The sequence below is a fragment of the Cryptomeria japonica genome, chromosome 9 (assembly GCF_030272615.1).
Source record: "Cryptomeria japonica chromosome 9, Sugi_1.0, whole genome shotgun sequence".
Taxonomy (NCBI): Eukaryota; Viridiplantae; Streptophyta; class Pinopsida; order Cupressales; family Cupressaceae; genus Cryptomeria; species Cryptomeria japonica.
The window spans coordinates 278,066,468-278,094,125 of record NC_081413.1 but is presented as its reverse complement, the minus strand read 5'-3'; the positions used below and the strand labels follow the sequence as shown (position 1 = coordinate 278,094,125).

General features: G+C 37.3%; 1 protein-coding gene across 2 annotated transcripts in view; it reads right to left on the bottom strand.

Moving 5' to 3' along the window:
- Positions 1-27,658, bottom strand: part of LOC131046591 (pre-mRNA cleavage factor Im 25 kDa subunit 2) — a 107,058-nt gene that overhangs the window by 1,353 nt on the left and 78,047 nt on the right. The gene's annotated exons all lie outside the window — the stretch shown is intronic.

Here is a 27,658-nt window from a genome sequence, read left to right as displayed (position 1 = left end):
CTTGTCCAATCCCACCAGGGACACGTGGCAAGTTCGCATAATTTTGTAGCAACAAAACATAGACCCACAAGACTTCATTTGAATATGCACTACTCGTTAATCATTTGTTCTTGATCTGATGTGCCAACCTTCCACAATTCTTAGGCCAAAGTGATAGGGTCCCACAAAGACACTATGGGCATGCAAGCATCGTTTGATCTATTAACCCCATGCTACAATGTCTTTGTTCTATGATTATGCAGAATGAGCTAAAGAGGAAGGATCCCACACAAGTCTTATGAATCCATAGAAGTCATTTGATCCTGAAGATTACATTGTGACCATTCATCTTTATCAACCCTCTGACTTATTAGATATTTCTCCTTCCAATCAAGTCGATAACCTCTAGGAAGAAAGGGCTGATAACTGCATGAAGACAAAGGCTTAAGCCATAACTTAAGTGATCGGCACCAAGCACTACACCCATTCAATGAAAGATTATAAGAAAAGTAAATTCACCCAAAACTAAGACTTACAATTTTAAAGATAAAGCAATATGAAAACCATAGTTTGGCCAGAGTGATTAAGAAAATAAATCTAAGGCCAAAACTATGCAATCTAATTGATCCAATCAAACAATAGAGTCTATGACATCTTGCTCAACATCTTCATGTCATGTTCTATAAATATGATGCAAGAACAACCCTTTGTGATGATAAGAATAGATCTTGATAACATTGCAGCATTGCATGATGATTTTTAACAACATTTGTAGTTGCACTACAAGCAAACTCCCTTTATGAAGAACACTTCATAACAATGACTACCAACAATCTTCCTTCTACTCTACAAACACAACAACTACAAACTTGACATCAATGACAATATCAATTACAAACAATATCTCCCTTTATCATATATGGCAACACAAATTTGAAGAAACATATTTTGAACAAAAAAAAAATTATTTTTGGCTTGATTTATTTCCTTGCATTGTTCTCCCCATTTGTCCAATAACTATATCTCTCCCCTTTTTAGGGTACTTTTCTCTCTCTTTTTTGCATTCTCTCCCCCTTTTTTGTATCTCTCTCCCTTGACATCAATGATAAAGGGCGAACATGAACTCTACTTTTTAGGATGAAGAATAAGACTTTGACAAGCTCCCCCTAGACCAATGCTCCCAAATGATTTAGATATAGGAAGGAGCTACCACTCTCAACTTATGCCCGAGAAACTCAAATGTCTCCTTGTAAAAGGGGTTTAGTGAAGATCTCAACGATTTGATACTTTGTAGCCACATACTCCAATCTAACATCTGGATAAGTAACTTTCTCTGACAAAAAGTGATAGTTGACTGATATGTGCTTGGTTTTTTTTACATCACAAGCCTTTGAAATATTGATTACACTTGTTTCATTCAAGAGAATAGGAATAGGATCATCATACTCTACCCTATATTCTTCAAAGTTTGTCTCATCCATAGCACTTGAGTGCAACAAGATACATTTGCAATGTATATTTCCTCTAGAATAGATTGAACACCTAAGTCTTGTTCCTTTCTTAGCCATGAGACCAATCTATCTCCAAGAAAGAATGTTCCACCATTGTTTCTCTTTTTGTCATTAGCACTTCCTCCATCATCAGCATCTCTATATGCAGTAAGACTAAAATAATCACTCTTAAGATACCATAAGCCATAGTCAAATGTACTCTTCATGTATGAATATTTTCTTTATTGCCTTCACATGTGTCTCTTTTGTAGCAACTTAAAAATATAGCTACCATGTGCAATGCTTGCATGATATCATGCCTAGAAGTGCAGACAAATACAATAAACTTCCTATCACATATCTGTATAGAGATTGATCAACAAGAGAATATTCATCATCCTTACTCAACCTACACCCATTTATCATAAGTATACTAAACAGCTCACATCTTTCAATCAAAAAAAATTTCAACATCTCTTTCACATACTTGGTTTGAGAAATCAAAATGTCTTTATCAGTTTGAGCAATTTCTAAACCAAAGAAAAATGATAACTCACCTAGAATAGACATTACAAAATCTTTCTACATTTCTTCTCCAAATTCTTTGCACATCGTGACACTGCTTCTACCAAAGATGATGCCATCAACATAAACAACAATCAATTGATGATCACCTTCCATTTTGATGTACAAATTGTTATTAGTAATGCCTATTTTGAATTCTTATTGTTGCAAGTATTTGTCAAACCTAGCATACCAAGCCCTTGGGGCTTGTTTAATTCCATACAATGTCTTCTTCAGTTTGCACACAAAGTCCTAATTTTCTATAAATTGAAGTTCTTTAGGTTGCTCAATATACACTTTTTCAAGATTCCTATTAATGTTGACTTCACATCCATCAGATACACTTTAAATTCTTGTACACTGAGAATGCTAAGAAAATTTTGATTGCCTCTATTCTTGCAACAAGAGCAAAGGTTTCTCCAAAATCAATACCTTATACTTGAACATATCCTTTGTAGACTAATCCTGCCTTTTGTCTGATCATTTATGCATCTTCATTCTAAAGAACACAAATGGACACTGAGAGGGGGGGTGAATCGGTGTATTTCAAAAACTTTAAGTTCAGTGTGCATATTTTAAGAATGTAATACAAACATAAACACACACACAAGAGGACATCACATAACACCAGTTGTATGAGGAAAAACCAATGTGGGAAAAACCTCGCTGAGAATAGTTGTTGGAGTCTAGTACTCCAATCCAGCCTCATAGTAAATAATAGTTTACAATATGTTTGAGGGAACCAACCCAAGGAGCACCAACCCCTAATATTCTGAGCACCAACCCCTAGTTTTATGAGCACCTACTCAAAGGAGCACCTACCCCTACTTTGAGCACCCACTCAGAGATTTACGATAATTGTTAAATTTTACAATGCACTGATAAAGCCTTGTTACAAATGAGTTTTGTAACACTTACAAATTTCTCATATCATAAGAAAGACTTTCTCTGCCTGCTATAGTTTTTCCCTCTGTTTCTCCTCCTTCCTTTGTTTGGTTAACATCTTCTCTTTGCTACAACATTGCTCTCCAGCATGCTTTGTTCTTACTCTGTTTTCCCTCGGTAGCTACACAGTCTATCTCTCAATCTACACTTCACACAACAGTAACACCTTTTCAGCACACATCATAAAACAATCAACAAGTGGAGATATCTTTATTTTCACCTCTATCTCGATCACTCCTACCAAATTTGAATAACAATTACAGCTATTGCTAGATTAGATCGATTCTGTACACATCAGATTTTTCTTCTACTTTGTGTTGGAGGTCTGCAAATCAAGAGATTTTATTCTCTATCTTGAATAAGATCTCAAATTAGCTACCAAAATTAAATGCATCTTGTTTGTCTTCAAATCATTCTCTGTACTTAGATTACTAAGTTTAGTAATCTTCCTCTGCCCAAAACAATCTGCAATCCTTCCTCGAACCACATAGCCTTCCTACAACACGGTTTCCATTAATGTGTATTTCATTCTCTCTGAAAAGTTAGACAACTACCACACTGAAATCCACCGTCATCATCTTTTGTGTATTAGATACCTTCTTCGATCAACCAAGTTGCCATATGTTTCCATTTCTTTGTCCAAATCATTCGATCAAAGTCGGTTTGCCACCATATAGATCAATTTGCCTATCAACATGCAAACATTTTCTTATTCAACAACCAAGTCGCTTGGTCAATCATAATCAATCGTCCAATTGGACCTCTGAGTCTATCAGTTTGCAGACATGCTCGCAAAGTCGATCACAATCTTCAATTTTGTCGGTAAAACACCCTTTCATCATTTCGACAAGTGTCCTCTGATTCGCTCTATACATGCCACCTCATTGGGTCAAAATTGGTCAACACCCACATGGACTATCAGCTGCAGATCCTTTGAACTTCATATTGTGTCTCGCATGTATGTTCTACTCATGTGTGATAAGATTCTATCATTCTCAATAAACCTTCCTCTTTCTTTGTTAGCCCGCACCATGTTAGCATAGTCTCTTAACCCACAAGGGGTAAGGTTTTCCTCTTTTGTCTTTGTTTTTCCTTATCCCACGAGTTACTCTTTACATCCATCTGTAGGTGCAGGATAGCGCGATCCTTCTCTCACTTCATTGTCTTGTCCCACGCGACCATCGCCTTGTCCTACTTAGCGTCACGGGATAGCAGGATATGGTTTTCTTCATGGAATGCTTTCACTTGTTAGCCCGCGTAACATTTTGTGTGCTTCTTAACCTATGCGGGATAAGTGAATCCGCAAACTTCCCTTTAGTTTCTTGTCCCGCACGATATTTGTTGGTCACCTTTGACACCGCCGGATAAGAGGGAACATCTCTCTGCTTTGACCTCCTTTGACATTCTTATCTCGGACAATCATTGTTGATCACTTTTGACAATGTGGGATAAGAGGGACCACTTTGCTTAACAAACTTAAGTTATCCCGCGCGACATTTGAGGGTCACATTTGATACCGCGAGATAAAAGGGATTGTCGTGTTCATTGAACATATGTTATCACACAAGACAAGCACGTGACCTTTTCCACAATGCTCAACCAACATGTTGTGGGATAAGAAGAAACATCATGTGCACCTCACAAGTGTTATCTCGTGAGGTCTCTTCCCTGCTCATGAACACAACATGGAACCCACAAATACACGTGAGCCAAATAACTACTGCCACGTGGAAATCGACTCAGTGACGGTTGCCGACATGACCATCATGTGAAGGCGATCAATCTAGTCCAAACCACGATGATGAATCATTTGTTCGAAACCCCTACAGGATGACACAACTTGTTATGCGCAATTGTTGTATGCATCACTGCAACCATTTGACATCCTTATGCGCGACTGTTTCCTGCATCACTGCAACCATTTGACATCCTTATGTGTGGTTGCTTCTTGCATCATTCCAACCTCACTTGACATCCTTTTGACATCAATGACAATAATGCCAACACATTCAGTTTTTTACCAAACACCCACTTTGTCCCAATGATATTCTTATCTTTAAGCCTATGAATGAGTTCCCATGTCTCATTCTTTTCTATCTATTTTAGTTCTTCTTGCATAGCTTAAACCCAACTTTCATGTTTACTTTCTTCTAAGAAACTCTTGGGCTGAATCATCGATAACCAAAAACAAATTGTATATAAACTATATTCATAACACTCTGGGATGGCTATCACTGCCAATGGCTCTCTCGCCCAAGTGTGTTTGAACTCTCACACCACCCCTGTCATGACTTATCCCCCCTGGATGCTCTCGTCGGGGTTGCCACTTTTGACGTTGTTGTTGGAGATGGATTAGAGGCCCCAACGTTATCACTGACGCCCACACCTATGTAGATCCTACTGGTGATCTTGTTGTGTGTGCTCCCAAAACATTTTTCATTCCTCGACACAGCATTGCTCATGTCGCTCATTCTGCATTGCACCCCTCCAAGGGGATCCAACCTCTACCCAGTGCCAAATCATCCTCGGTGGTGGTTTGTGGACAGAATGTTGTGGATAACATTGTCTTCTACCAATGTTGTGCCCTGGTGTGCAGATTTGTTGGTTTTTGGCCTTCTCTTTTGAACCTTCATCATTGGGTAAGTGACTCTTGGAAGCCTTTGGTTGCGCATAGCATTCAGCTTTTTCCATGTGCCAAGGGGTTTTGTATTGCTTGATTTACCTCATCTCATGATCGGAACCTGATTTTTGGCATGCTATGGACCTCGAGGGACCACTCTCTCTCCATTACACCCTGGAAAACTTTGCTTAACCCTCTTACTGATCCTCTTAAAGTGCATCTAGTTAAGGTTCGCCTACCTAATCTCTCCTTTCATTTCTAGAGAAGTCTTGCCATGAAGCCATTGGCAACTCTATTGGGCATTTCTTGAAGGTTGATGATGCTACCTCCTCTATTGGCCACTCCACTTTTGCTCACATATTAGTCGATATTGACATTTTTGCACCTCTCCCTACGGATGTGGTTTTAATCATTGGGGACAGCCACTAGACTTTGAGGGCTTGCCCTTTTGATGTAAGAGATGCTTCACTACGGGTCATCTTGCTTCAGATTGTCTATTGCATTTCTGATTTCCATAGTTGAACCTAAGACAATGAGGGAAGCTCTCAAGGATAATGATTGGATAAAGGCTATGAATGAAGAGCTTGATCAAATAGAGAAGAACAACACTTGGTCACTTGTCCGCAGACTAGCTGATAAAAATGTGATTGGTACTAAGTGGGTGTTCAAGAACAAATTAAATGAAGATTGTGAAGTGATTAGGAACAATCCTAGACTAGTTTGCAAAGCATATGCACAAGAGGAAGGTGAGGATTATGGAGAAACCTTTGCACCGGTTGCTAGACTTGAAGGAGTAAGAATGCTATTTACATTTGCTGCATTCAAAGGATTCAAGGTATACCAAATGGATGTTAAGTCTGCATTTTTTAATGGAATTATAGAAGAAGAGGTTTATATTGAACAACCAGATGGGTTTGCATTGACTTAAGACAAGGACATGGTGTGCAAACTTCATAAAGATTAATATGGATTAAAGAAAGCTCCAAGAGCATGGTATGAAAGACTCCATTCACAGCTGATAAAGATTGGATTTCAAAGAACTAGTGAGGACAACATCATTTACTTAAAGACAAAAGGAGACAAATTATTGATTGAAGAAGTGTTTGTAGATGATATCATATTTGGAGGAGATGATGACATCAGTTTAACTTTTGCAAGAGAAATGAAAAAGGAATTTGAAATGTCTTTGATAGCAGAAATCAACTTTTTCATTGGTTTGCAGGTCCAACAGATGAAAGGAAGAATCTTTATCAGTTAGTCCAAATATGTGAAGGAGGTATTGAAAACCTTTCGAATGGAAGACTGTAAACCAGTTGGAACCCCTATGGTTACTGGTTGCAGATTATCCAAGGAAGATGATTAAAATCCAGTGAATAAAACTAAGTATAGATCAATGATTGGAAAACTACACTATGTTGTTCATAGCAAACTGGATATTGCCCATGTAGTTGGTATAGTGGCTAAATTTCATAAAAGTCCTAAAGAAACTCATATGGTTGCAGTGAAGAGAATTTTTAGGTATCTTAGAGGAACTATTAATTATGGATTATGGTATCCATAAAAAGGAAACTTCTCTTTGAATGTGTTCACAAATGTTGGTTGGTAGGTAATATAGATGATCAGAAGAGCACAACCGGTGGTGCATTCTTTCTAGGAGAAAGACTGGTATCCTGGACTAGTAAAAAAAAAGTTGCATTTCTCAGTCTATAGAGAAGCAGAGTATGTGGCTGCATCTATGAACTGTACTCAAGCAATATGGATGACACATGTATTAGAAGGATTCAAGGAGAATATGACATAACTGGTGGTCATATATTGTGATAATACAAGTGCAATAAGTATTTCAAAGAACCATGTATTGCATGCTAGAACAAAGCATATTGAATTGAAGTATCATTTTCTAAGAGAAAGAGTGTAGGAAAAGAAATTCAGGATGGAACATGTGTCAAGTAAGGAGCAGTTGGTTGATATTTTCACTAAGCCATTGCCTAAGGCAAACTTTGAGTATCTCATAGGCAAGCTAGAGGTTATACCCCTACCGAAGGTCAACTAAGATGTTGAAAAATCAATCCAGTAGACTAATTGAAGATCTTTCACTGTGGATTGATGAGAAAATGGCTACTCCTCAAGGGGAGCAGCAGAGATGAAGAAAACACTAGCAGCAGAAGATGAATTTGACACTTTGCACCTTTGGTATCGTTGTCAAAGGGGGAGAAGAAAAGTGATAGGGGAAGAAGTAAAGCAAAGGGGGAGAAGAACAGTGAAGAGCAGGACGATCAATGTACAGTATTCATAACAGTTAGTGTTTCAATTTTGCATGAACAGATTTTGGTGAGCTTTTGGTATTGCTATTTTGGTGTTGCCATCAATGCCAAAGGGGGAGATTGTTGGCATAACTGATGAAAATAATGATGGGGAAATTGTTGGCATATGGAGATGTTGATGAGATGAAGATGACCGGTAAAGTTGATGGAGATTGTTGGCTAGATGATGATGATATAGTTGTAAGTTGTTTGATGACTTTATTTGTGTTGTCATTGATGGCAACCATGTTTACTTAGTCATCTAAGTCATCTAGACCTACCAGCATAGTCTAACTGGTAAAGGAATGTGTAATGTCCCAATAAGAGAGTGAATGCCCCCTTAAATACATGTTGGTGGATTTAAATTTCGTCACGGGCCGACATCAGGGAGGTTTCCCGCTCGAGGTACAACCCACAAGGCATGCTCTAGGAAGGTTCATGCCCTAAAATAGGGCAGGGATAGGGGCGTCACGCCCCTGTCCTGGGAGGACAAGGGAGCCATGCCCCTATCCAAAGGGGGAATAGTGGTGCCCCGCCCCTGTCCTACCCCTTTCTCCAGGGTAGAATGCAGACGAGGTGATGCAAATGCCAAGGAAGAAGCTATTTTCACATGTCGAGCACTCTTCGGTCTTTGATCAGGCTAGAGGATTCGAGTTTGCACGCGTGAGGATCCTAATGCAGTTATCAAGAGACTGGTATAGGCAATCGGTGAAGAGTTAGATGTTGCGGTTTACAGGAGTGTTGAAGACAGGAACATGCACCTATGTTCCAAACCGCATCAGCAGATTCGGTGTAGTGAGTGAGTAATGATTGACTATAATGAACTATGTGAAGAGGAATGAATACCGATAACAAATCTTTAACCAGTAATGATTTATGGTTTGTTGGTGGATCTTATCATGTTCATAACTTAGTGTTGACGTGTCAAAATCCGTGTGTAATGATAAGTTGATGTTTGAGTGCATACAAGCATCCAAATTCTTAGGAAACAGCAAAGTACTTAGTAGAATGTGACAAGGGTTTGATTCCTTACCAAATCGATGTGCGATGAGGAGCGGTGATCATTCAACAGTAGAAATTGTCTAGAAATTTGTTGTAATGATCTATAATGTAAATTCATTGTATTTTGAATGTAGTTAAGGTTATGTAGCCGACCTAACTAAAAATGTATTTAGGGCTAGTTGGCAAAGAGATTGTGTGTCTGTGATTTGAGAAGAAGGTGTTGTCGAACCAAATTGAAGTGTCTGCATGTGTGTAGCAGAGTTGTGCTCAAAAGGATTTGTACTAGCAAGCAAGGAAGTGTTGTAATCAGATCATTTGCCCTAGTGTTCCCTACCAGTTACAGCAGTTTGAAATCCCTTAACCGAGTAGATCCTAACAGGTCTTATATTGTAAATCCCTTCACCAGGTATCTCATTAACTTAGGTTCAAAATCCTCTAACAAGGTTACTCCTAATAGGGTAGAGCTCCTAACAGGGCTGAGGCAAATCCCTTAATCGGGTGACTCCTAACAGGGTATGCTCTTAATCAGGCATATTGTAATCTCTTAACTGGGCTAGGCCTTTAACTAGGCTCATTCCGAAAGAGTGCAAATATTTTGTGGGTGCTAATTCCCACCGTGGTTTTTCCCAGTTGGGTTTCCACATGAAATATCTTTGTGTTCATATGGTGGTTGCATTGTGCATTTGATATCTTTACATTCATTGCAAAATGATGAACACTCGAGTGAATGGTTTGGTAAATCAGTTTAGCAAATTGTTTGAGGAGCTACCAGTACAGTTTTTTTAAGTATTGCATAATTGTTTAACTATTGATTCACCCCCCCCCCCTCTCACTAGTTACCAGATCCTCATAATAATAGCTACCTGCTAGAAAGATGCTACTGTTGAACACTTGATGATCAATGCTTTGGACTCTACCTTTGTGGGCTCCTCTCAGAAGGATAAGATCCCCTCCCGGGATGATTTTGTTGTCAAAGCCTCGAACCCTCTTGCTTCTCCAATTGTTGCATCCTTCATCCCTACGACTCTTTCTCTGGATTTGCAGCATTGTTCTCCTCTAATACCTTCTGCTCATGAAACCTCTCTTCTGCAGCATCCTGAAGTTGTATCATTACCTATTGTCGTCGTTGATCTACTTTCTATGGGTCCATCCCTATTGGACTCTCCTTTTGTTGATCCTAATGATAACATTGCCTGGATTGTGGTTTGTTGCAGTCAAAAAGGGAAATCCTCTCCCACCCCCCAAAACCCTCTTGGTCTTGACTTGGGTGTTTCCCCCCTTTCTTGAGCTGGGTTTTGGGTTGTTTCTGGTGAACCAAGGGAAACTTTTGCACAAGGTTAGCAGGTTAGTTAAATCCAAATAAGCATAAAAACTGAATGAAAACAACAAACTAACTAGATTATACCTTGCAATAGAAGATCTCTCTTGTTCCTCTGATTAAGCTTGATTAAGTACAGGCGCCCTTGTGATCCATTTGTGTGGGTGTGCTCTTCTTGATGGATGTGGAATGCTCTCCAAATGGATAACAAAATTGGTGGATTAGGATTGGATTTGGATTATGATGGATGAGGAATGGATAGATTTGGACGAAAAAAGGATTTGTTTTGGATGAGGGATTATTTGGATATTATAAGGACATTATGTGGATATGATAAAAGGAGATAGAGGAAGAAAAGGGCACCATAAGATTAGAAGAAGATTCCATGTAGTGTTTTGTGAGGAAATGAGACTCCAATTTATAGCTTGGAGGAGGCCAATTGAGGGCCAAGATTGATTTGGGTATGAAGGATTGAGATTGATTTGGGATGGAAAACATGGATCAAGGTGTATGGGGAGAATAAAAAGGAATATAATTTCCTTGGGGAAAGGAGAGAGGAATTAAAAATTACAAAATAAAGGATGTGTGGGATGACTAAATGGATAAAGGAATTAAAAATTCCTTAGGAAGAGGATGCATGGGGGGATTCAAGGAATTTGAATTTCCTTGAAAGGATCAAAGGTGATGTGACATGGGTGGAGGAATATAAAATTGGAGAATAATGATAAGTATGGTTAAGAAAAAATAAATTAGGCTAAGTGGCGATTAGGAAAAGTGATTTGTAGGAATCACATGATTTAAGTTAATTAATTAGAATTAATTAACTAAGAGGAATTTAGAAGACTTAATGATTTGGTTGACTTTAGAAGAATAGGAAAATAATTAATTTATTTGATAAATTAATTATTGGACTATAGTGACAAGATTGATTAAATTTGATTTAATTAACCTTAAGAAGAAGGGAATTAACACAATTAAATTGGTTAATTATGATGACAGGCTTAAATTAATTAAACATTAATTTTAGGTTTCTACATTTTGCCCCTCTTTGATATAGCGTCATGAGGTGATGTTATATCAAAGAAGAGTAAAACATAGTGGATGGTGAGGATAAGGACTAGCAACTTGATGCCCCAGTCATGAGATGAGGAATAATGGAGAGGAGGAAGGATGGCGAGGAAGTACTGGTATGCCCCCTCGAGAGGACAGGTTGGTTCAAAGAACACAGGTGTTCTCTCGAAATGGATTAGAAGACTAAATAATGAAAGAATGAAGATGATGAAAGAGGGAATAAATGAATTGGAATCTCTGAGATGAACGAACGAAATGAAGTGGATAGGATTTCTTGCTGTGCAAATATGGAGACAAAACCTAGTTTTGATATTGCCAAGGGTGATCTACACCACTGATTATAGGAAGCAGGATGTCATGACAACCCAAGGTGTGGACTGACTCTCAGACAAACAGGTATGCCTTGCACACAATCATGCAAGTGTTGATAAACACAAATGCAGGGTTGTCAGTACGTACAAGGGAAACCTTCAAACACACCATACCATAAAAACTATGCTCCATTATACACCATCCAATACATACCAAGATATAGGTTGATCAAGGCAGTCCTGAACAAGTATAGTCCTGAACAAAGAAAAAATTGCAATCATGCAAACAACAACCACGTGGCCAACTAATATCTCTTGCCAAGAGTAGGACATGGATTTGGATAGACTACCAGACATGGGAAGGATACATCTCGATGGGCAGGTAATGGACTTGGATAAACTGCCAGACATGGGAAGGATGCATCCTGATGGGCAGGGTGTGGATAGATTGATGGATGACAAAAGACAAGTTGGTTGTGCAGAGTTTGTAGATGGAAGGATTGCCACTTGGATTTGATTCGCATAGTATGGATGGGTGTTTGGATTACGTGCAAGTCAATATAAGCTCAGATAGATGGGAAAAGCTCATTTTTGATGGGGAAAATGGATTGGAGAATATGCGAGGTAGATTAATGATTGAATAGGATGGGATGGGATGGTGAATATGATTGAATGGAGGGATATATTGTTTGGATAGGAGACAAATGAATTGAGCGGATGGATATGGATAGGATATGGAGGAATAAAGGATGGAGGGTAGGATGATGGAGATCCAAGGAGTATGTTGCAAAGGAGTACAATGCCCCATAATAGAGGTAGTGTAATTAAGGATGGAAGGATGGTGGATAAAGATGTATGAGATGAGAGGATAATGTGTAATGGATATGGATGGTAGGGGAATTAAGGCTTGTGTTTTCCAAAGCATGCATACAAATTATTTTTGCCTTTATCTTGATCAAGATCAAAGGTAGGAATGGAGGATGCATTTGGATAGGATGCACGATATGAGATGAAGGATATGGACAGGATAGTCAAGATCAAATATAGGAAAGGAGGATGGACTTAGATAGGATGTGGATAGACGATGAGGGGTATGGATGATGTGAATGGTAGGATGGTTTGGATGAAGCTTTCCCCCAAGTGTAGAGTGCATGAGTAGGGATTACACATGACGCTTGTTTATCACGTTTTCATCATGGTACTTACCCAAGGCACCACAAGACGCGGTTTTCACCACTGGATGGATTTTTATTTTTTTTATTTTTTTTTTTTTTATTTTTTTTTTTGGAATAGTTTGGATGGATGAGGATAAGTGGATATGGAAGATAGTGGATGCGTGAAGGAGGAAGGGAGGACTCAAGCATCTTGTTCCATGGAAAGTACCTCTTAATGCTTCTTTGAATTTGGGGTATGCTCATAGATGTTGTTAGAAATAATTAGGGAGATGAAGTGGACGAAGGACGGACGGCGATGAGGATTTATGTGAAGGATGGTATTATGGAAAATGGATGTGGATAATGGATGGGGTTTTGGAAAACTTGTGGAAGATCAACATCGGCACACACCTTGAAGGGTGGTGAAGTGTTGGAGGAGGGGGTTTTAAATTAGATGGAGGATAAAATCTGGATTTTGGGAAATGTGGACCCAAAATAGATGAAGGAGGTGATTGAGTTAAGGTAGTGTAAGGGCCCAAAATAGTGTAAGGGGATAGAGGTTCGTCTTGATTTGGAGGTGATGGAGGTGGATGGAGAACTTGACGAGTTTTGGCAACTTTGTTTCGAGGTGGGGATTTTCTCTCCTTTGCTAGCATGCCTTGGATAAGATTATGGATTAAGGACTTGGAGGATGGGGATGATATGGATTGTTAGACACAATGCATCACTAAGAGGAGGGTGAATCATTGGTTCTCAAACTTTTCCCTTTAACTATCTTATGTGAGTATACCGGTTCTTAGATCTAATTCAATACAGACTTACCGGTTAGTGGGGAGACCAACACAAATGCAATCACACACAAGGGACATCTCATAACACCAGCATATACGAGGAAAACCCAAGATGGGAAAAACCTCGGTGAGAAATATTGTTGGAGACTACTGCTCCAATCCAACCTCACAATCAATCTCTGATTACAATTTTTAGGGCACCAACCCCTGATTTTAGGGGACCAACCCAAGGAGCACCAACCCCTAATTTTAGGGCACCGGCCCAAGGATCTACAACTCCTGCACCGAGCTATAACTCAATGAATACAAAAACATACTTTGATGCTCAAGTTATCTTCTTGTTACAAATGAATTTCGTAAATCTTCTTCAAATCTCTCTGTTGGATCTTCTATCCAGTTCACTGTCGGTTCTCTCTCTCTATCAGTTCTCTTTTCTGGTTTCCTCTTCTCTCCGCTACTTTGCTTCTCTCCACCGGTACTACACTCTACCGGTTCTATGCTTTCCTTTTCTATAGTCTTTTTCACTTCTTGTATGTCAGTATGATCACCGTCGGTTTTGCACCTCTGTTGTCATTTGAGCACTTCAACCTGGTTCTCCCTCACACTCAGTCTCTTCTCTTTCTCCTTGATGAGCACATGACTAATTAATTTTTACATGTAGCAACACCCTTTCATCCAGTGGCAATACTATCACCTTCAACAACCCTTAACAATATATTTGTCTTGCACATTTATAGTCTGGTCTTCTTGCCAAGAGCTAATTCAAATTGCAGATGGTTAGGGTTTCCTCATCAACCTCGAGGCAAACCAAATCCAATCCGATCTTATCCGATCTAATCTCTCAGACACCTATCTCCACATTACTGCCATTAACGTGCCTTCAAAAACATGTTTTCTATATTTAGAAAACACGGACAGTTAGTCGGCGAGACACAAGATCAATCACCATTAATGGTTCACAGATTTCATCATCAACCTCATCCTGCACCTGGACACTCTACATCGATCACCTCAGTTTGACCTTCCTCGAGCTGCACACCTCTGCAATGCCTTTTCAACACTTACCATGATTTTTGGGGTCTACAATTAATGTCGACCGACACTCTAACAGCTTTCATCGGTGTACACTCCATCTACCGTTGCATGCATGTCCGCCATCTTGACTCCACGTGGCACCTTTGTCGATATCCACCTCAACACACTGCTTATTTCAATTCAGACTTAGTCACCGACCACACACATAACCGGTATACACATACTGGTTTACTAACCCTACCAGCACAAATCACCTTGTCAGTTATCCTTCCTGCCAATGTCATCGGGTCTTGTCGGTATACCATGTCTGCCTGATCATCAAACATGTCGGACCTCGGCAGCTATCAGGAGTAACTCATCATGTGTACCTTCATCAATGAAGGTCTTTCACTTCTCATTTTGTTCACTCTGCAGCATACCGGTGATGACCTAGATGACTCCATGTCCTCATCCTCCAACGCTCTGCACCTGTGGCAACACAACACATCAGCTGCATAATGGTAACTTCATGATTGCAACTACAAACCTCATCTTCTCATGACTGGGTCTCTTCTCTGTCGCTTTGCCAAGTTGACAAACTCACCAATTCAACTCTCCTTCTCTGTCTCGGTAGCACAATTTGTCCTCACACATTGATCTGGTGTTCATCTTTGATTTCATGTACCTGAGGCATATTTGTGGTTACCGGTAGATTCGGTTTGATCCATCAATCCCCTGCCATCTACAATGTCAACCTATCACTTAGCCTTGTGATAGCTTCTTCATATGGTAGGAGTCATGTTGGTTAACGTCATACTAGCAATCCGGTGGCCTGCTCATAATTCACCTCTAGTGTTGATGTGATTCAAATAGCATTCCACCTCTTCATCACAATCAAAAGCCCATCATGCAGTCTCTTCATTTCAGTTGTATGCAACACCATGGCAGCAACCTTTTACAAACTGGTCACTTAACTGCACCACTAGCATACCGGTACATACCAATTCGTCCTTCTGCATTCTGATAATCACCTGGTTGTCCTACTATACCGGTTGACATCAATATCTAATGCCAACAGCCTCTTGCTCACTAGTTGACATCAATGAAAGTTATACCAGTTGACATCAATAACAACACAATGCCGACAATTTTGGGGGATTAGGATTATGTGGAGGTTTGGTATTAGATGAAGGATTGGGATTATGGATTGAGGGAGAAAATGGAGGTATAGATGTTGGATCGAAGAGGTATGTGGACGAGGGATAATATGAAGACATGAATGAGGAATAAGATGGATTTCCCTTCTCAATGGTAGAGGAAGGATAAGGAATATAAGATGGATTATTGGGATTGAATATAATTTGGTGAGATGGAATGGATGAAGATAGGGTCGATGGATTGGGAGTTATGGTATTGACTTGGTAAGTGGGTTGGGGTGGGAGACATGAGTAGGTGGAAGTTGGATATAATTGAGGCATGCATGAGTTGGATGGGCATGGTTGATAGGGTGATCCTTGAACTTCCATAACCCTTTTCTCATACCAAGCCATGATGAGATAATGCTAGATGAATATGAGGATTACGACTTAGCAAATTCGGGTTGGATTGACGATTAATTGGATTCGATTTAATTTTTGTGGATTGGATTGGAATTGAGTTGATTGGATTGGATTGGATTGGATTGGATTGGATTGGATTTAATTGGATTGGGTTTAATTTAATCGGATTGGTCCTTGGATTAGGACAAGATTGATTTGGATTAGGATGACACCTTAGCCCTTAGATTAGGACTTAGATGGGCATTTATGATGCAGACCATAAGCAAGGTGGCAACCAAGCTAGCTAAAATTTAGACCTTTGTAATTGATCAAACCTTCTTCTACTTAGGGTAGCCTTACGTTCCTAGGCAAAAGAGGGTAAAAGGATTAGGGTTTTGATCAACCCAAAGTGATTAAGCAAAGGTACTTGGGGGAGATTCTCTCCCAGGCACAAAAGCTAATTGATTGATTGATTAAAGATATAGGTCTAAATTAAGCTTTCACAAAGTGTTAACCTTAAGATGAGGTTGATTGATTGATTGATTGGACAATTTGATTGATTGATTGGGATTTTTGGAGATTTGATTACGTTAATGTGCTAAGTCCTTGAGGATGGAATGAAAATGATTGTGGAAGAATGGATTGATGGTATGAAGAGGAAGGGGAAGGTTACCCTATATAGGATTAATGATAGAAGAGAGATATTGGTTGGGGATGATGATTGTTTAGATGGATGAAAATGGATTAGGGATTTGATATGGATGAAGATGAGGAAAATAGGGGTTTGATAATGACAAAGTGGAATTTGAAGGGGTTGTGGTTTATACTAATTCTACTATTGGCAAGAAGAGATAGAAAACGCATTAGCCATTGACACAAATAGAGACTTCAAGCACAACATTCTATCCTAGGAAGTCAACTAAGTAGGAAAGTCTCTATTGGCAAGAAGACATAGAAAAAACATTAGCCTTTGCTTGCTGACTCGGGTACACACCCAATAGCTAATCAGAATACGGTTGATGGATCCTCAACGCCATATTAGTCGACTCCAAACGCTAATCGAGGCACGATATGGAAAGTCTCTTGGGGGAGTTACTATCTCCCTTGCACAAAGATTGTCCACCTTTCGGAGGTGAACTGGAGAGCTTCTATTCCTAGAGTTCTTAGTAAGGGTTTTTGTTTCAAGACTATCCTTTATAGTCGCGCAAGCATGATTGAGGCCTATAGCCCAACATAGTACCAAGCACAATAGTAGGCACGCAAGCGTGATTTAGACCTCAAGGGCCCTACGAAGTGCTCAATATGAGAGTAAACTCAGATAGCACTATCCTCTGAGATTTTCATCTCAAAAAGCGATTTGATTATAGTGAGTTGCAATGCTTGGGGTCAGCCATACTCACTTGAGTCGTTCCCCTCTCATCAATGCTTGTGCTAGTGTGCCAGGCAAATCGGGAGGGCAGGCCCGCTAAAGGTAAAATGCATACAAACAAGAAGAAAATAAAACATGGAAGACAAGTGGTTGATTCCCTTAAGCAAAACCAAATGTTATCTAACTAGAAAAAAATGCAAACAAGAACTAATCTAGTGGGAATATTGTCTTCTATACAACGTCCTATAAAGAAAACATATTAGTAGTCTTAAATTAAGCCTTGGACCGCTCAGATAAAATCTGCAAAAATCAAAAATCTGATCAATAACACAAAATTTTGCAGATACAGCGCTCGCGCTATAAACACGAGCACTAGCGCCAAAACACGAGCACTAGCGCGAAACCGCGAGTGCTAGCGCTAAAGCAGAGATCTAGGAAAATCAACTGATGGCAAACAAAATTAAAAAAAAATTAAACCCGGAAACAAAAGGTAAGGAATAATACCAGCAGACGCGTTATTCTGTAGTCAGTCGCGTCGAAACACGAGAGCTCGCGCCAGAGACAGAAAACGTTCGCGTTAACAACAGATTTAAAAATTCAAATTTTAAAAAGAGGTGGGAGATTTTCTAAGGCGCTCATTCTATTCGTAGAGCGCACGCGCTAAAGTGGCATTAGCAACATAAAAGACTGAATAAAACAATTTAACTAAAAATATATATTTTTAGATAAATTTATCCTTTTTATGTGTTTTATAATAACTAATTAAAAAAATAGAAAGCAAAGAAGTGAATGCAGAAAGGTTGCAGGCGGACGCACTATTCTCACAGCGCTCGCACCAAACTACATTGTTCTGAAGGCAGCAAGAAAAATTCAAATTCTTGGCGGTCGTGTCGAAACATGAGCACTCGCGCCGATCTTTGTATGGCTCGCGTCAAAGTCGTATCGCTCGCCCTGGAATGCAGTCGCTCATGCTAATCTGTAACCTTTGACAAAAAATCATAAAAAATTCCAAAAATATGTTAAATTAGGGACGTGGGTCCCACTGGCATCTCAAAATGAACCAAGGAAAACTTTCGTGCAAGGTTAGATGGTTAGTTAAATCACAATAAGCAAAAAATCTAAATGAAAACAACAAGCTAACTAGATTATACCTTGCAAGAGAAGATCTCTCTTGTTCCTCTGGTTGAGCTTAATGAAATAGAGGCACCCTTGTGCTCCACTTGTTTGGATGTGCTCTTCTTGATGGATGTGGAATGCTCTCCAAATGCATAACAAGACTAGTGGATTAGGATTGGATTTGGATTATGATGGATGAGGAATGGATAGATTTGGAAGAAAATGGGATTTGTTTTGGATGAGGGATTATTTGGATATTATGAGGACATTAAATGTGGATATGATAGAAGGAGATAGAGGAAGAAAGGGGCACCATAATATTAGAAGAACATTCCATGTAAAAAAATTTGAGGAAATGAGACTAATTTATAGCTTGGAGGAGGCCAATGGAGGGCCAAGATTGATTTGGGTATGAAGGATTGAGATTGATTTGGGATAGAAGACATGGATCAAAGTGCATGGGGAGAATAAAAAGGAATATAAAATTCCTTGGGGAAAGGAGAGAGGAATTAAAAATTCCAAAATAAAGGATGTGTGGGAAGCCTAAATGGATAAAGGAATTAAAAATTCCTTGGGAGGAGGATGCATAGGGAGATTCAAGGAATTCGAATTTCCTTGAAAGGATCAAAGGTGATGTGACATGGGTAGAGGAATATAAAATTGGATAATAATGATAAATATGGTTAACGAAGAATTAATTAGGCTGAGTGGGGATTAGGAAAAGTGATTTGTAAGAATCACATTATTTAAGTTAATTAATTAACTAAGAGGAATTTAGAAGACTTAATGATTTGGTTGGCTTTAGAAGAATAGGGAAATAATTAATTTATTTGATAAATTAATTATTGGACTATAGTGACAAGATTGATTAAATTTGAATTAATTAACCTTAAGAAGAATGGAATTAACACAATTAAATTGCTTAATTATGATGGCAGGCTTAAACTAATTAAACATTAATTTTAGGTGTCTACATCTGGTTGGATAGGGTCTTGTTTTCATATCAGGCCTTGTTGTTTTTTGGGCTTGTACCTTTGCAATTTTCTTTACCGGATTTGAATTGTTGTGTTAAGGGTCAACACCCTTGTCTTTGTTGTTTCTTTAATCAAAAACAAAGAAAATTTTACTATGTGATTTATTTGCTAGCTTTCTACAATAGCATCATTATCGCCAAGAATTTGATCTTCAGAGTGGTCTCTCTAAACATACCTTGTAGTTATCTTTTTATCCTTGCTTCCAAGCTCTTCTTCACTGGTGAATTCTATTCATCTGGATTCACTTCTAATTTCATCTCATGAACTGATTGTGTGCTAGAAATGTGGGATCATCCTGCAAATGGAAGAAAACACCTCAAACACACACACAAAACATTGCATTAGAGTTACTAATCACAAAAACATGTTAGTGAACCAAAAGCTTTGAAAATTGTTACATGCTCCTCTATCCCTAAATATCCTTAAATTTCAAGGTGGCCCTCACTTGGAAAAGCACTTGATCTCTTGGATGTCACCCTAGAGAATGAGATTTAAATGATGATTCTAAGATCAAAATGAATGCAACTAAGATGATGATAGGAATGAAAGCAAACAATGCAAGATGAAAAGCTAGTTAGGATCATGATGGTGGAGATAATATGAGGCTAAGTTAATTCCAAATTGATTATTACAATGAGCTAATTAAGCTAGATGAAGATGAAAAAGTATGTAATTGATATGCAATTTAGGCTAAATGATCTAAAACATAATACAATTAAGCTAAATGCTATGATGTTAATCCTAGAAAACTTAGATGCTTGAAGATGACAAATGAGGTCCTTGATAACCTACAAAATGACTATAATTTGGATGAACAAGATTGGGATCTTTGAATTGAAGAAATGAGTTGTATTTATAGGCAAAATAGAGAAATGGATGGTTGAGATTGAGTAATCTCCACAAAGGATAGGATTGGAAGTTATCAATCTATGGGAGAGATTCAATCCAATCCCAAGTTCAAAAATGTCACCTTGAGAGGGCTTGAGAGGATGTTAAACAAGCATTAGATGCTAAGAAAGCAATTAGGGATAACCTCAAGGAGTGACATCATTGGATAATGTCATTAACCAGGGAGGCATGCTATTACCCAAGAGGTAAACTCTTGTGCAACATGGGAAAATGGTTAAAGAGACAACCATCATGGCTAAGGAGTGTGGGCTTGTAAGAGGCATTTAATGCCTTTTGAAGACTTTGGAGGCTAACTTGCCGAAAGAGGAAAACCACTAGTGGTTTATGTAAAAGCCTTACATGTTTGGAAGACTCAACAAGTTAACTTGTTGAAATAGATAAAAGCTTAAATGCATTTTGAAGACTTTCTTCCAAATTTGGAGAAGTGACTCCCCCAAATTTAGGGAAAGGACATGATTAGGAGATTAGACATGATTAAGAAGGGATTAGAAGGTTTCTAGAAGGATGATTAGGGGAATAATGAAAAATGTAGGATTTTGCAAGTCGGTGAGGAAAATAGATATTTTAGCAAATTAAAATAGTTTAATTTAGCCAAAAGGGATGCAACTTGCATTTGTAGGATTTTGCAAGTGGGGGGACTATTTGTAAATAAATATTGATTTATTTATTTGCAAAGGGGATTTTTAATTAAATGTGAATTTAATCAAAAGGGGGAAAATGGATTTTAATCAAATAAATATGATTTCTTTATTCAAATGGCTAAGGATACTTAATCAAACCTTAGTTTAATTAATAGGTTAGGCTAGAAGATGGAGATTTAATCAAATCTTTAATTTGATTAAAAGGTCAATTAGAAGAATAGGAATATTAATTAAATAATAATTTAGTTAATTAAATTAATTAGGGATAATTAAATGAATAAAATTCGCTTAATTCATTGTGCAACTTTTAGGTGTCTACACTGATCTCTCATCTACTTTAACATTTGCACTCTCAAAATATTTTGTAATTCATGTTATAGCATTTATATGCTTGCTTCTGCCTAAATAGCCAACAAAGAGACCTCCATATGACCTTAAGTCAAAATTGCCTAAGTTATCTTCATCTCTTCTTATGTAACATCTGCTACCAAAGACTCTAAAATGGTTAACAAATGCAATTATGCATGTCCAAAGCTCATACGAAGTCTTTGTGTTACTCACTCTTATATGTTCTATGTTAAGAATGTAGACGACAGTATAAATTGCCTCTCTCCAAAATTGGGCATCATTCAACATTGTCCTTGCAATCTCTTGTACTTTTTTTGTTCTTCCTTTCAGCTACTCCATTTTGTTGAGTAGTTCTTGCAGCAACATATTGTATTTGTATGACATGTTTTTCATAGAACTCTTCAAACTCATTTGAGGTAAACTCGCCAACTCTATCAAACCTTAGGCATTTGATCTTTGAGCCAAATTTATTTTCAACAATAGATTTGAAAATCTTAGATCTATCAAAAGCTTCATATTTTTCTTTCAAGAAAGTAACCCAAGTCATTCTCGTAAAAATCATCAAAATGTAAGAAGTGCCTTTTACCTAGCCATCTTCTTCTCCTTGTCAATCACATAGATCAATATGAATTAGCTCCATAGGTTTTGATGTTGAATACTCCTTTGTCTTCATATTTACTCGTCTACTTTCCTAGTTGAATTTTTTTGCAAAAGTTGTTTCAAGGTTTTGTAATTCAAGGCATAACCCCTACAACTTGTTTGAAACTAATCTTTACCAGATTATTAAAATGAATATAACCCTTTATTTTATGTCATAGCCAACTCTAATTTGTTTGACTTGTATAGCACTTATGTCCTTTTATCTCATTGAGGATGTATAGCTTGTTTCCAGTCCTATATGCATCTGCAAACAGTTTTATTGCCTTCCTGATTTCAGATCCTTTGTTGTGAAATACATCATATCCTTGATCACACATATAATAGACACTTAGTAGATTATGATTAAGACCTTAAGCATGCAGGACATTTTATTTTATTTTGTCTTTACATTGTCAAAACTAATAGTGTCTTTTCTAACTGTGCTTGTAGTATCATTGGTTTCAAATCTCATTGTTCCTTCATCAATTTCCTTCAGAGAGATAAATTTGATCTTATCTCTTGTCATGTGGTTTGAAAAGCCACTATCAATGTACCATATGTTTTTCTCATTTTGTGCATGAAATGTTGCTTGCATAAGCAAGGATCACTACCTTTTGATCTCCTTTCTTCACTTTCTATTATTTCTTAGGTTCTCACTTAATTTGCAATAGTGTCAACTTTCTTATTTTCCTTTGGAAGAGCATCTTTTCTACTTGCTTCTCTAGAAGGCTTCACAAAGCTACTTCTACGAAAAATTTTATAATCAATTGTGGTTGCAAAAGAATTTTCGTCTACGAAATCAATCCTCCTCATATTGATCTTACAATCAATACCCTTATGAACAAATTGATACCAACAAAAACAATAACCAAAGAATGAATAATTGAATCTATTTTAGTGATTGTTCAGCTTGATAAAGTTGTCATCATTTTTGTCTACAGTCTTCTCGGATACATCAAAACTTGAATCTCCTTTCTTAGTATTCTTCTTCTCAAAAGGTGCAACAGTTCAAGTTCTAACCCTCTTCAAATCCAAGCACCATCTTGATGAAGAGAGACCTCTAGCTACTTAAGATCTCATCTAAAATTCCAATTCTCTTTCTAACTTTATGCTCTCGTCCAAATTTCCATTTACTTTTTCCAAAGTCTTCCTTAAGGATACAAACTCATATTAAAGATGCTCACTATCCTTCTCTTTTGCCTACAATTTTGCTATCACAACCTCTTCAATTTTCTTTGCTTCCTCTATTTGGACTTTTAGACTGATGATCAAGTTTTATGATACTTCAAGCTTTTCTTTATCCTTCAAGTTTTCTTTCCTTATTGATTTCAAATCATTCATAGTAAAAATGTGTTCACTTTCTACATCTACTTCGCACTCTTCTTCATCAAGATCAAGCATTTCATTATTGTTCTTTGTAGGATTTTTTACTTTCTCAACAATAGCCATATATAGAATTTCTTCCTTTTCACTTTCAGAGGTGCACTGAATCTTTTCTTCAAAAGACTCATTGTCTTCTTTGGAATAAAGATTTTTCTAGAACTTTCCCCTCTTATATTTGAACTTCTTATGAATCTTAAATAGATTACTATCTTTGTGATCAAAAGGACACTTGGATGCATAGTGGCCTACTTTACCACAATTGAAGCATTTAAAGGTAACTTACCTTTGTACTTGCCAGAGTCTTACTTCAACTTTCTCACAAAATTAGCTTTGTCATTGCTTCTTTGATGTCCCATTGTTCATATTCCTCATTTCATAAGCAATAAGAGCCAAACTATTCATCCATTGTCAACTTATCTAAAACTCTAGCTTCTTCAATAGTAAAAACTTTTTGATATCTTCAGGCCAGAAATATGAGAACCTTCTTTACAATCACAACTTCCTTCATTTCTTCACATATATTTTTAATAGCATTCACAACTTCATCCACCCAAAGAAGGTAGTCACCAATGTTTTCCTCTTCTTTCATCTTCGGGCCTTTCAAACTTGCCTCTATAAGTCTACAACATTGCTTGTTTTACTTTGTCATATCCTTCATGGGTGCCATGATATTTTTCCCAGATATTTTTAGCAGATTTGCAATGCATCACTTTCACAAATTCAAATTTTGACAATCCACGTAGGATAGCATTATTTGCTTTGTCATTGTTCTCATATGCCTTCTTACCAACTTGATTTGTTGGACGTGTACGAGGTGCAATATATTTAACCACACAATAGTCCCAAACATCAAACACTAATGAGGGGTAAGGTTCCATTCTTATACTCCATAATGCATAATTCCTTCGATCCAATAGTAGTACCTTTTTCAAAGAGGGACCTTCTTGACTTACCATGTGTTCCAATCCAAGATTTACCTTCAACGATAAGGTTGCACCAAAGAACAAGGGCACTAATACTAATTGTTGGAACACACCAATATACTGAGAGAGGTATAAATTAGCATATCATCAAATCTCAGCTTTATTTACTTCACATATAATCATTACTTAATTGCAGGAGCATTAGCTTAATCATCAACAAGTTCAAGCAAAGAGTGCAACCATATGAAATAACACAACACCAAATATTATGTGGAAACCCTAGAAGGGAAAAACCATGATGAGAAAGTTGCTTGGATCTGCCACCTAGTTCTAGTCTCACAAAGAAATATGAATATTGCAATGATTTATGAAGGCACCAACCTTCAGGAAATCCCAATCCCCACAAAAATACATCAATTATGGGCATCAGCCCAAAGGAGACAACAATCCTTTAATCGAAACAACTCAATATAAAAGAGGCATTCATGGAGAGGTCAAGTATTCAGTTTTCAAGCATTCAAGATGGCATCTATGATCAAGTTATTATGAAGACATCCATGAATTTCTACATGACAACATCAACATTTTTATGAAGACTCCAAAGCAAAGGAGATTCATAAAGAAGGTATAACATTTCAATTTTGCATTATATTTCTATTTTTTATTTTTTTTTCATTCATCATAAAGGTTAATTCCAAACCTGAGTTTCACCTAGGCAAACCCCTATACACCCAACGACATTTTTCCTCTCTTATGTGTGCAGGTGACAGGTCTTGAAGAGAACAAATACAAATCCAAAAAGTACAGATTGAGACAAATTGAACTACATTTTGAAGAACTAAAAAACCTTGAACATTGGCAATCACTAAACGGTGTTCAACACTTTCAACAAAATTTAATGAGGAGATCTTGAGCAACTTTTTTATCTTGAAGCAATTTCTAATAACTAAGTCTGACACCTTCAGGACTAGGTCGCCTTACCCCATAGTCCGACATTTTCAAGCTCAAATTTCATATACAAGTTCCTCTTTGCTTCTCATTTCCGGATTTGTACTCAGTGCCTACATATTTGTTTAAAATTGTTTGTTCCTATTGATTTCTCTAAATTTTGCATCATTAACACTAGTTCTTACAGTTAATCATTTCATATCCAATTATAGCATTTCAACTAAACAAGCAATTGAATTCAATTTGTGTTCAACCCTTTCCCAACAAGTTTGAGCTTGAGCGTATTAGATTTATTCTCCTTATGTGTATGTGTGATAAATGGGTTTGATTCATAGTCTAGATAAGAAATAAATATGAAAGAATTTTATCAAAGATTCATTGTGTGTTTCCTAAGTCAAACTTGTTGACCCATATTTCATGAGTTCTAGTTCATGAGAACCCATCTCTAATGAGCATGAATGGTTCACTTAACATTCATTGCATCTAGGCAATGTTCACAAGGGTAAAGCATAATGAATTCCTTAAAGGTCACACATCCTAACAATAGCTTGACTTTCAAAGATGAAACTCACTTAGCTTGTTATCCCATTGATTTCACACATATTAGTATCACCTAAATGCAATTATTACTAAGTGGACCATTCATGCTCATGAAAGATGAATTCTTGTGAACTACTAGTCATCAAATATCAGTCAATGAATTTGATATTTAATGACTAGTAGTTCACAAGAATTGATTCATGCTCATGAAAGATGAATTTTGATAGGTGAAAAGCATTGCCTATTTGATAATATTGGGAATTGTTGTAATAGGAAAACACATCTATAAGAAGGCCAAAATCAGTAAAGCAAGATAAAAAAACAAGATGTGTTTTTTTCTACTCTACAATTTTGGTGGAGCAATCGCATAGTAGTCAAATGAACCATCATTAAATAGGAAAACACTATACACAATAGAAGCTAAAACTAGGGAAAATAATGGAGATCCAACAAGAAAATGAAAGAATGACAAATTGACCACCAAAGTGTAACCTAATCAAGCTATGCTACTGAAACCCTACGAAATGTCTTGACTTTGCACTTACAATCAAATCAGTATAAGCTCTAACCCAAACATAATTTACCCCTGACAAGAGTGCCAAGCCCTCAAATAACTAAGACATCTCATAATGTAGTGCCAACATCACTACGTTGACATTAAAGAATGGAATAGATAATTGCCACTATTGTTTGCTCAAGAGGAAATGCACTCAATAAGGTCTTGTCTACAAAATAGCATAATCGTTTATCCTCAATAAATTTGAACCTGACATTTTTTTCACCTCACAAAGCTAACAAGCTAGAAAAAAATATATTTATTGTCATCTAAAAAAAGAATTCTAATGAAATGACTAACTCCCTAACATCTAACTTTGACTAACCTATCAAATGCTCGTGCTTGAAATACATTGTGCAAGGAAACATCCAAAAGGCCAGAATTTTTTTCAAGTAATAGTGTGTAAAAGAAAGGAATTTGTGCCAACTAGCATAAAGCATATGGGCTACCCCAACTACCCAACACAAAAACAACACAAGCATGTAAGTTAGACCTTCATGACATCAACTATCACAACACAATTGATGCACAATAGTTAATCTTATAATCATGAAACTATAAACACTTTTTTGAGAGATACAATGTTTCAAACAACCCAAGGATGTTCTTGCAGTAGACACCTTTGGGAAAAAGATCAAATTAGGTGTACATAATTTGGACTGCATGGACATCTAATTTAGCCATCCAAGTCAACTTACTTCATCTTTAAACGTCTAAGAGTTTCTCAAGCCCTTTTTATTTCCAACAAATAAGATATTACTTATATTTTCTCTATTAAGTATTCTTGCCTTTTACTGGAGTTTGTGAGTCAACCCCCCACAACTTATCAAGATCACTTGCAATCAAACACCTACCACTAAACAAGAGAGATAGCAAGACTATAGAGGCCAAAAGACAATTTATCCAAAACCATGAATCATATTAATTATGCAAAACTGAATGAATTACAATTGTACAATGATATTTTTATAAAGAAAACACAAAGATACCATAACCCAAAATTAGGTTAACTAAAGTGAATGCATGAGGAGCTAAAAAAGATCAACTCCAGCTAAACTAGAAGCACAACTAAATGAACTTAAGAGAAAAAGCATAACTAGTTGTTAAAATGCTCTAAGCCCCCTTAAGTGAAACTTACGGTGAAATAAAAAA